Below are 9,838 nucleotides of genomic sequence, written 5' to 3'. Positions count from 1 at the left end.
ACAATACTAAAAATTAGTTTTATTTTTTTTAAGAATTGTGTGTGGTTTAGGAGGAAAGAGAGAGAAATGGAAGTCACATACCCTCCTTCCCTGTGTGTCTCTGTGTATCTTTTTCTGTCTCTTATAAGGACACTCTCATTGGATTTGGGATTCACTTTACGCTCATCTTGACTCTTACCTTAATTATATCTGCAAAGATCTTATTTCCAAATAAGGTGACATTCTGAGTTCTGGGTGATGGGTATTTGGGAGACACTATTCATCCACAGCTCTTCCATGCTGGCTCAGAAGTTGAAGAATTTCCCTGAAATGTAGGAAATCCAGGTTCGGACCCTGGGTCAGGAAGATCCCCTGGAGAAGGCAATGGCTACCCACTCCATCATTCTTTCCTTGAGATTTCCATGGACAGAATAACCTGGCAGGCTACAGTCCGTGGGGTGGCAAAGAGTCAGACATGACTGAACAACTCACAGTTTCACTTATCATACACCCACAACACACATCATTTTACACATGATATACAGCTATTTTATTTGACACTGAACTGAACAAAAACTAAGAGATCAAATAGCCAATTCATGGCTCTAAATTTATTATCTAGTGAGTTGACTACATAATTTGAGTCTTCATCTCTACAAGAAGATCTAATCAACACTATGTAATGATCAAATTTCTTTTGGACATACAGATCTTCAACCAAATTGTATTCAGTGATTCATTAATTTCCTGACACTCTCTTTCACATCTTTGTTCCTGAGGCTATAGATCAGAGGATTCAGCATGGGACTCACCACTGTATAAAATACAGAACCTACTTTGACCGTGAGCCATGAGTTTTTGGAGCTGGGTACACAATAAAGGAACAGGACAGTCCCATGGAACGTGGCGATGGCGGTCAGATGGGAGGCACAAGTAGAGAAGGCTATTTGGCACCCCCCAGCAGAGGGCATTTTTATGATAGTGACAAAAATGGACATATAAGTAGTGAGGACAATTGCCAGGCTGCTCACCTCATTGAATATGGCAATGGCAAAACAGAGCACTTGGCTGATGAAGGGGTCAGAGCAGGAGATGGAGACAATGACAGAGTGCTCACAGAGGAAATTATTTATGATGTTAGGCCCACAGAAGGATAATGCCAGGAGAAAACAGGTGAGTGTCAGGGAGGAGACTATATCCCATGTGCAGGGACTAGCCACTAACGATGCACAGAGCTTTGGGGACATGACCACTGTGTAGAGTAGAGGCTTACAAATGGCCACAAATCGGTCATAGACCATCACTGCCAACACGAATGCCTCTGCCACTGCAAACATACAAGCTGAGAAGAATTGCATGATGCATCCTGTGAATGAGACGGTTCTGTCTTCCACACCAAATTCTGCAAGAGTTTGGGTGTAACTGTGGTGGAATAGCAGAAATCAACAAAGGACAAGTGACTGAGAAACAAGTACACGGGGGTGTGGAGTTTGGCACTGATCCTGATGATGGTGATCATGCCCAGGTTCCCCACCACGGTGACTGCATAGACGGTGAGGAAAGCCAGGAACAAGGGAACCTGGAGGTCAGGATATTCTGAGAAGCCCAAGAGGGTGAACGTGGCTCCTGCACTCCGATTTCCTTCAGCAAACCACAAAATTGTTGTTGGAGAAAATCTGAGACAGTGATAATAAAATGATAACAATGATAATGCTGACATTTATCATGCAGCAGACATTGTATTAAAATATTGGTACATTAGTTTTGACCACTAAATAAGACTTATGAATTTCAAAACAACTGGTCTCATATTTTACAAAAGGAAATGGAAGTATATATGAGTTAAGACACTTGTTTGAATTAACACAACCTGCTAGTGATGAGTTAGGTTTGAAGTTGATCATGAGTGACAGAAATTGAATTTCATGTAGAGTTAGAAATGTTTTCTATAGTGTTGCAGAAAAACATGTTTTTCATAGTTCCACCATTCTGAAGGTCTGTGCTGTTTAGTGGGAGTAACATAACAATAAATGAAAACATAGCACTCAAATTTATTTTAAAAAGCAGGAGGAGTAATATTTTTAGAGGTCGTAGGACTTCTATCATTATATTCAAACTGAAGATCATCAAAAAGGCAGAGGTCATGAGTCACCACAAGAATCTTCACATTTTAGAAAACATAAATGAACATTGAAGGAAGTAAAGCTCTATCTTCAAGTTTTCCAATGCTTCCAGTTTGATGCTAAAATTATTGGCTTTGTGTTCAATGCAGCGACCTGGTAAAGCAATGAAGTTGTATTACAATTTGTAGTACCCTCACTTTTGTTTTCTTTCCTATTTGACTATCATTTGTCTCACATACTGCCACTGATGCTTTCAATATAGTCTTTTAAATTCTTTGATCAATATCTCTTAACTTGCTATCAATATTTTTAATCTAATAAATGTATTAGGAATATTATACATTTAAATCGTTATAGAATATCTGAATTACAGAGTAACTTAAAATATATTTTGCTCAACTCTTTCACACTCTATACTGTTTCTCAAGAAAATCAGAAAATATGGTAATAAACACAAGTGGTTACATTATCACCCTCAAAACTTCTGTTGACAGGAATATTGAGTTTGATTAAAACTACAGGTGATAATCTTGCTTTGAGTCATACAATCATTATTGTGCACATTATTTTGAGAAAGCAAAAGCATCTTGTACTGGTAAGCAGTTTATAACAACAGAAGTATACTTATTTAGCAAAGATTTTTAAATAAATTAACCAACAACAAGCACACATCTGAAATATTCATTAATAAAGGGACTATTTGTTTGAACCTCATAAACACAGATGCAATTTTAGTTTTGTCTGACCATGTGAAGGGAGAAATAATTCACTATTTCTTGAATAGCTTTATGGTACTTTTGACACTCAAAAAATGTATTTCCTATATGCAGAAAAGGGAATGAGTGGGAAGTGGAAAAGAGTTAGTGACAGACAGACTGACACAATGAAAGAAGTAAAGAGTTGGAAACATAAATTTAACTTCAGTTCCAAGCTTTGGCACTTACTGTATGATCTTTGGTGAATCACTCAGATTTTATGAGCCTCAACTTCTTTATCAGTAATAATGATATGATATTTTATAGGTATATAAGTATTAAGTTAGGAAATGGCATTAATATAATTTGCACAATCTTACAGTTATGCAGTTCAAAATATATAGGTTTTCCCACCCTCATCCATTTTAATTCTTAATACTCTGAATAATTGGTATTATTTTTAAATGTATTATTTTAAACAATCTAAGAAACAGATCAAGGTTCAAAGTTGGCAGCAGCAAAACTGCAGGAACAATTTGTGATGTCAAAGAGTAGCTCAACTCTTTTTCTGAATTTCCTCTTGACCCTGTTCATGTTAATTCATCAATCACTATCCTTCAGTAAATTGTTTCTGTTTCCCCTGTGTTTTCTCATTATTATCTGACTCTTATTAATCATCCCTTTTTAATATCATGGTCACCTAGGCTCAGGCAACTTCCCTGTGATGCTGCTAACCTGCACTGTGAGAAAATCAATTTCTTCTCTTCTTGATTACTGTGGTTGTTATGACACTTTCTGACTCTTAAAACTTTAATTTCTCCCTACTAACTAACTTATCAAATCTAAATTTCTCAGCTCAGTTTTACCTAAACCCTTATCCTAGCTATATTCTCCAGTTTTCAACCTTCTCTGCTCATGTCAGTATTCTCAGAATATAATTTCCTCTTTTTCTTACATACTGATGCAGCACTTGAACAAGACATAAAACATTTCATGAAAATTACTATCATGAGGACACTTTTCCTTTTCACTTCAGCCATATTTTCCACACCCTTGACATACCTGAAGACATTACTGTCAGAAAAATGGAATTGTATATTATGGTATTTATTATTATTTTATGCATATTATTCTTATCTTCTTTTGACTCAATTTTGAGGTGTTGAGGAATTACCAGGCATTATAACAGTCTTTTTAAAAATTTCATTGTGACTACTCTGCTAAGCACAGTGTGGATATCCTCAGAGCAAAAGTCAGGATGATACCCCAGTGAAGGGGGAGGATATCAAAGCTCAGCCCTCAGGAAAATGGACTCAGGAGACATTATCACACAAAGACTGACAAAGAGTGTCCACTGCTTTAGGGGTTTCAGGATCTCAGAGTTCACCAAAGGAGAGAAAAGAAACAAGATAGATCATCCCGCCTGAAACCAACTTACCCCAAGATTCCATTTCTACTATTAATTGTCTCCAGGGCAGTTCCCACTCAGAATTCAAACATCATGTAAAACATTAAGGAGTTAATCAATATAGCAGGAGCCCACAAAAATTCAATGTGACTGGAATATACTTCTTTCTTAATATCCAGAAAAACTCAGAGAAAGGAAGAAACAGAGAGAGAGAGATTTGGAAGCTGAATCTGATTCCTATGAACAAAATGTAGGGCTTATGTATGCTCCCATGACCTTGGGGATTTAGACCCCAGAGAAGATTTCTTGAGCTATTTATTTTTATATCACATATCAATAAATTAGCTTGAATGCTTTTTTTATGTGGCAACTTGCAAGAAGGTAGTTTTTTTTTTTTCTGAATCACTGGAAATGGCACCTCAAATACTCTATTTCATGAATTTCTTTTAAAAATAATTATAAAAAAATACATGAACTGAATAAGAAAACTTGGTGACTACAGTAAAACCCAAAATGAAAGATAAATAAGCTAAAATGAAACTGTTCAGAGATATTGTGAAGTGAAGTGAAGTGAACTCGCTCAGTCGTGTCTCACTCTTTGCGACCCCGTGGACTGTAGCCGGCCAGGCTCCTCTGTCCATGGGATTCTCCAGGAAGAATTCTGGAGTGGGTTGCCATTTCCTTCTCCAGGGGATCTTCCCAACCCAGGGATTGAACCCTGGTCTCCCGCATGGCAGGCAGATGCTTTATCCTCTGAGCCACCAGGGAATTCCCTCAGAGATATTAACCGCTATTATATATATTTACTTTGCGATTTTTCTTTCCCATTTTGTGTATGAAGTGCATTTGTTGCTTAACCTAAATAAATATTATTGTCTTCAGAAACAGTGATGTTCTTTACTGAAGCTAAATTGTGTTTTCTTCTAAATATAAGCAATCCACACTTCCTAGCTTATACAATTAAATAATACAGTCTCTTAAAAATGGCAAACACATTTTGGAAACTTGTTTAAGTCTCCAAAACCTCTGAATGTCAATCTACTGGTTCTACTACAGTGAAATATCACACAGTTAGACCACTGGCTTGCCTGGTGGCTCGGTGGTAAAAAAAAAAAAAAAAATCAGCTGCAGTGCAGGAGACAGAGATTCTACCCCTGCCTGGAGTCGGGAATAGCACTTGGTGAAGGCAATGGCCACCCACCCCAGTATTCTTGCCTGGGAAATCTGTTGGACATAGGAGCCTCGTGGGCTACAGTCCATGGATACACAAAAGATTTGGACACAGTTTAGCAACTAAACAGCAGCAACAAATGCTTTCCCTAGGCTCCTGACAACCTGACTAACACTTGCCAGACTCTACCAGGAACCCATAACACACCAGAGGCTGTTTCCTACCAGGCATAGAATTATTGTACATAGTATGGTCTCGATCCAAAATCCCACAAGTCTGCATGGTTATTCTCTCACTGAGACAGGCTTGAGTTCCACAGTGCATCTTCCCCCCATTGCTGACACCTCTGTACCCTGGACTAGCTTTGGAGCCAGTATCTACACCCTGGTCACCCAGAGCTAGCAACCTTGTTGGATATTAGTTCTCCAGGCTGCACAACAAATTGCCACCAACTTCGAGGCTTCAACTGCTATCACAGTTTCTGTAGCATAATAGTCTGGGAAGCGTAACTTCATAAGATACTGCTAAACTATTTTCAAAGTTATTTAACCCTTATCTGAAATGCATAAGCATTTAACTTGCTCCACATTTTCACCAGTATTTGAAACTCTTATTCATTTTAGCTATTCTAAAGGGAGTACAGTAGTTTCTCCTTGTGGTTTAAGTTTTAATTTTAATAAGAATGTCATTGATGACTAGCTATACTTAGTATTTTTTCACATGTTTGTGTGTTCTGTTTTGTCAAATGTGTGCTCAGATAGTTCATCAAAACTTTAAGTAGGCTTTTTTCTCATATTGAGTATAAAGACTTCCTCTGTATGTTTTACATTGAAATCATTTATCAAATATATTTTTCAAATACTTCCTCACAATCTATGGCTTGTATTTTCACCTTATTATTGGTGTCATTTATGCTTAATAAATTTTTACCAAACATTTTTTAATGGCAATGAAGCTCCTTTTATTGTTTTTTAAAGATCCATCCTTTTTATGTTCATTCAAAGAATTATCATCCTAACTTTTTTTTTAATCCTTTGAACAGTTTATTTTGCCATTTTCCAAGCATTTCTATTTTCTCATTACATTCTATTATATTTGTACACACACACGGTGGCTTTTCCACAAGAAAGAACATTCTGCTCCTAACTTTTGAAAGATTTTTTCTGTTTTATGCTAAATATTTTTCAGTTTTCATTTTTATGTTTACATCTATGATTCATTCATCTGTGATTCCTTGGAAAGAAAGCTATGACAATCCTAGACAGTGTATTAAAAAACAGAGGCATCACTTTGTTGACAAAGGTCCATATAGTCCAAGTTATTGTTTTTCCAATAGTCATGTATAGATGTGAGTGTTGGACCATAAAGAAGGCTGAGTGCTGAATTGTTGCTTTCAAATTGTGGTGCTGGAGAAAACTCTTGAGAGTCCATTGAACAGCAAGGAGATCAAACCAGGTCAATCCTACAGGAGATCAACCCTGAATTCTCATTGGAAGGACTGAGGCTGAAGCTGAAGCTCCAACATTTTGGCCACCGGTTGAGAAGAGTTGACTCATTGGAAAAGACCCTGATGCTGGGAAAGGTTGAGGGCAGGCAGAGAAGTGGGCAACAGAGAATGAGATAGTTGGATAGCTTCACTGACTTAATGGACATGAGTATGAGCAAACTGATATAGTGAAGGACAGATTGCTGTCATGCGTGCCTAAACACTTTAGTTTAAGACAATACTTGGTCATTGTATGATTGGAATAATTGTGTTGTTGATTGGTCACTCATATTTTATTGTTACTGTGTGTTTGATTGATTAGTTCTTGGAGTCCGTGTTGCCCTCCTGTCTTTAATTTTCCCAGACTTGTGTTTTGAAGAGGACATCATAAACAGTTTATGCCTTCTTTGTAGGAAGCTTGAACTTTCTCCTTAATCATTTTTCTTATGAGGTACATGCCAACTGTCCAAAACAGAAAAAAATAGCTTATTTCATCATATACCCATAAACTTTTAATACAATTGAATCCACTCAAAATAATTTATAAATACTACAAAAAGCAGTCATTTAAAAAAAATTTGGTTTACATATGGTTTACAGCTATTTTACTAAACACTGATGTATGCAAAAATCAATAATCATCAATAAAATGCTATCCTGCCACAGATATACTAACTTAAAGCCTTATATTTATCAAAAGATTTGAATCATCAATTACACCACAAGAACTGAACAATCTGTAGCATAGGATATCAATTTTTTTTTTCAGAAATAAAATAATGAATTTAAAAATAGTATGTGGAGTGACAAAGTGGTTTTGTGAAAACTAATCTTGTGAATGTATTTTTTACTTCTTTGTTCCTCAAGCTGTAGATCAAGGGGTTCAGCATAGGAATCACTACTGTGTAAAACACAGAAGTCACTTTGACTGTGAGCCAAGAAGTTTTGGGGTTAGAAATGCAGTAAAGGAAAAGGATGGTTCCATGGAACATGCTGATGGCTGTCAGGTGGGAAGCACAGGTGGAGAAGGTTTTCCAGCTCCCACTTGCAGAAGGCATCCCCATAACAGTGATAAAAATGAATATATAGGACATCAGAATAATCACCAGGCTGCTCGCCTCATTGAACATGGAGATAACAGAACATAACATCTGACTGATATAGGGATCTGAGCAGGAGACAGAAACAATTACAGAGTGGTCACAGATAAAATTATGGTGCTAGACTTGCAATAGGATAATGCAAGAAGAAAATATGTGTGTCATGGAGCACACTACACCCCATGAGTAAGAGCCAGCCACCAAGAGAGCACACCAAGAGATATCACAGTGGCATAGAGCAAGGGGTTTCAGACCTCCACAATGCGGTCATAAGCCATTGCTGCTAACATGAATGTTTCTGCTACACCAAACAGGCAAGCAAAACAAAAGTGCGCAATGCAACCAGAGAAAGAGATGGTTCTGTCCTCCACAATCAAATTCTCCAACAGTTTGGGTGTGATCCAACCAGTCCATTCTGAAGGAGATCAGCCCTGGGATTTCTTTGGAAGGAATGATGTTAAAGCTGAAACTCCAGTACTTTGGCCACCTCATGTGAAGAGTTGACTCATTGGAAAAGACTCTGATGCTGGGAGGGATTGGGGGCAGGAGGAGAAGGGGACAACAGAGGATGAGATGGCTGGATGGCATCACCAACTCGATGGACATGAGTCTGAGTGAACTCTGAGAGTTGGTGATGGACAGGGAGGCCTGGTGTGCTGCGATTCATGGGGTCGCAAAGAGTCGGACATGACTGAGTGAATGAACTGACAGTAGAAAAACAGAAATTGACAAAGGACAAGTGACTAAGGAAAAAGTACATGATCGTGTGGAGTTTTGAATTGACCTTGATGATTATGATCATGCCTAAATTCCCCACCACTGGAGAAGGCAATGGCAACCCACTCCAGTACTCCTGCCTGGAAAATCCCATGGGGTTGCTAAGAGTCGGACACGACTGAGCGACTTCACTTTCCCTTTTCACTTTCATGCACTGGAGAAGGAAATGGCAACCCACTCCAGTGTTCTTGCCTGGAGAATCCCAGGGACAGGGGAGCCTGGTGGACTGCCGTCTACGGGGTTGCACAGAGTTGGACACGACTGAAGTGACTTAGCAAATTCCCCATCACAGTGACTGTGTAGATAGACAAGAAAACAAGGAAAAGTGGGACCCAGAGTTCTGGATATTCTGAAAAACCCAGGAGAATTAATGTGAGTATGATACTCTGATTTCCTTCTGATAGCAGGATGATTCCTGTTGAACAAAGGACCAAACATTATTCCTGAAAAGTAGAAATGAATACAAAAGAGAAACAGAGAAGGCAGAAGCTTCATATGTCTCTGGGGGAGCTGGTATATATTCTCCAGATATGGTCCTCAAACCAGCAGCAGCAGGGACGCCTAAAAATATGTTAGGAATGCAAATTCTCAAGCCCTGTCTCCAACTTCCTGAATCAAAAACTCTGGAAAGTAGCTCACAAATTGTGATTTATCCAGGCCTCCAGGTGATTTCTGATGCATGATAAATTATGAGAACCACGGAAATACAGACTATTCATGCTATCATTTAAAATTTAGCCCTTAGTATTTTCAATATACAACTAAAATATAAATTTGGAACACAAAAGAAAGTGTAAATCTCAAAATTTTGAGATGCCAAAAAGAAGCAGAGTACTTTGTTATGGTTCTAACAGTTACACTAAGGATCAATAAGATCACATGGTGTGTAAAAGGTGCCGTATAAATCTCAGTATAATTTTTTTATATTCTAGTCATATTAAAGAATTGACTTTTAATTGACAAATTAAAAGTTTGTGAATTGGCATAAATCTTAAGTTGTAACTAGTTTATGCCTTCCATCTTGTGCTTAAATTAATTATAGAATCTTATTCATGAAATAATCATGTACCTTCCATCAAAACCTCCATTAAGGTTATAC

General features: G+C 37.8%; 2 pseudogenes; both read right to left on the bottom strand.

Annotated features, from left to right (window-relative positions):
• Positions 1-707: 707 nt before the first annotated feature.
• LOC139178374 (olfactory receptor 5D13-like) lies at positions 708-3,879 on the bottom strand (annotated as a pseudogene).
• A 3,427-nt stretch (positions 3,880-7,306) lies between these two features.
• Positions 7,307-8,722, bottom strand: LOC139178373 (olfactory receptor 5D13-like; annotated as a pseudogene).
• Between the last annotated feature and the right edge of the window lie 1,116 nt (positions 8,723-9,838).

This window comes from Bos indicus, chromosome 21 (assembly GCF_029378745.1).
Source record: "Bos indicus isolate NIAB-ARS_2022 breed Sahiwal x Tharparkar chromosome 21, NIAB-ARS_B.indTharparkar_mat_pri_1.0, whole genome shotgun sequence".
In the NCBI taxonomy this organism is placed as follows: domain Eukaryota; kingdom Metazoa; phylum Chordata; class Mammalia; order Artiodactyla; family Bovidae; genus Bos; species Bos indicus.
The sequence above is the reverse complement of the archived record's forward strand: the minus strand, read 5'-3'. Positions and strand labels throughout refer to the sequence as shown.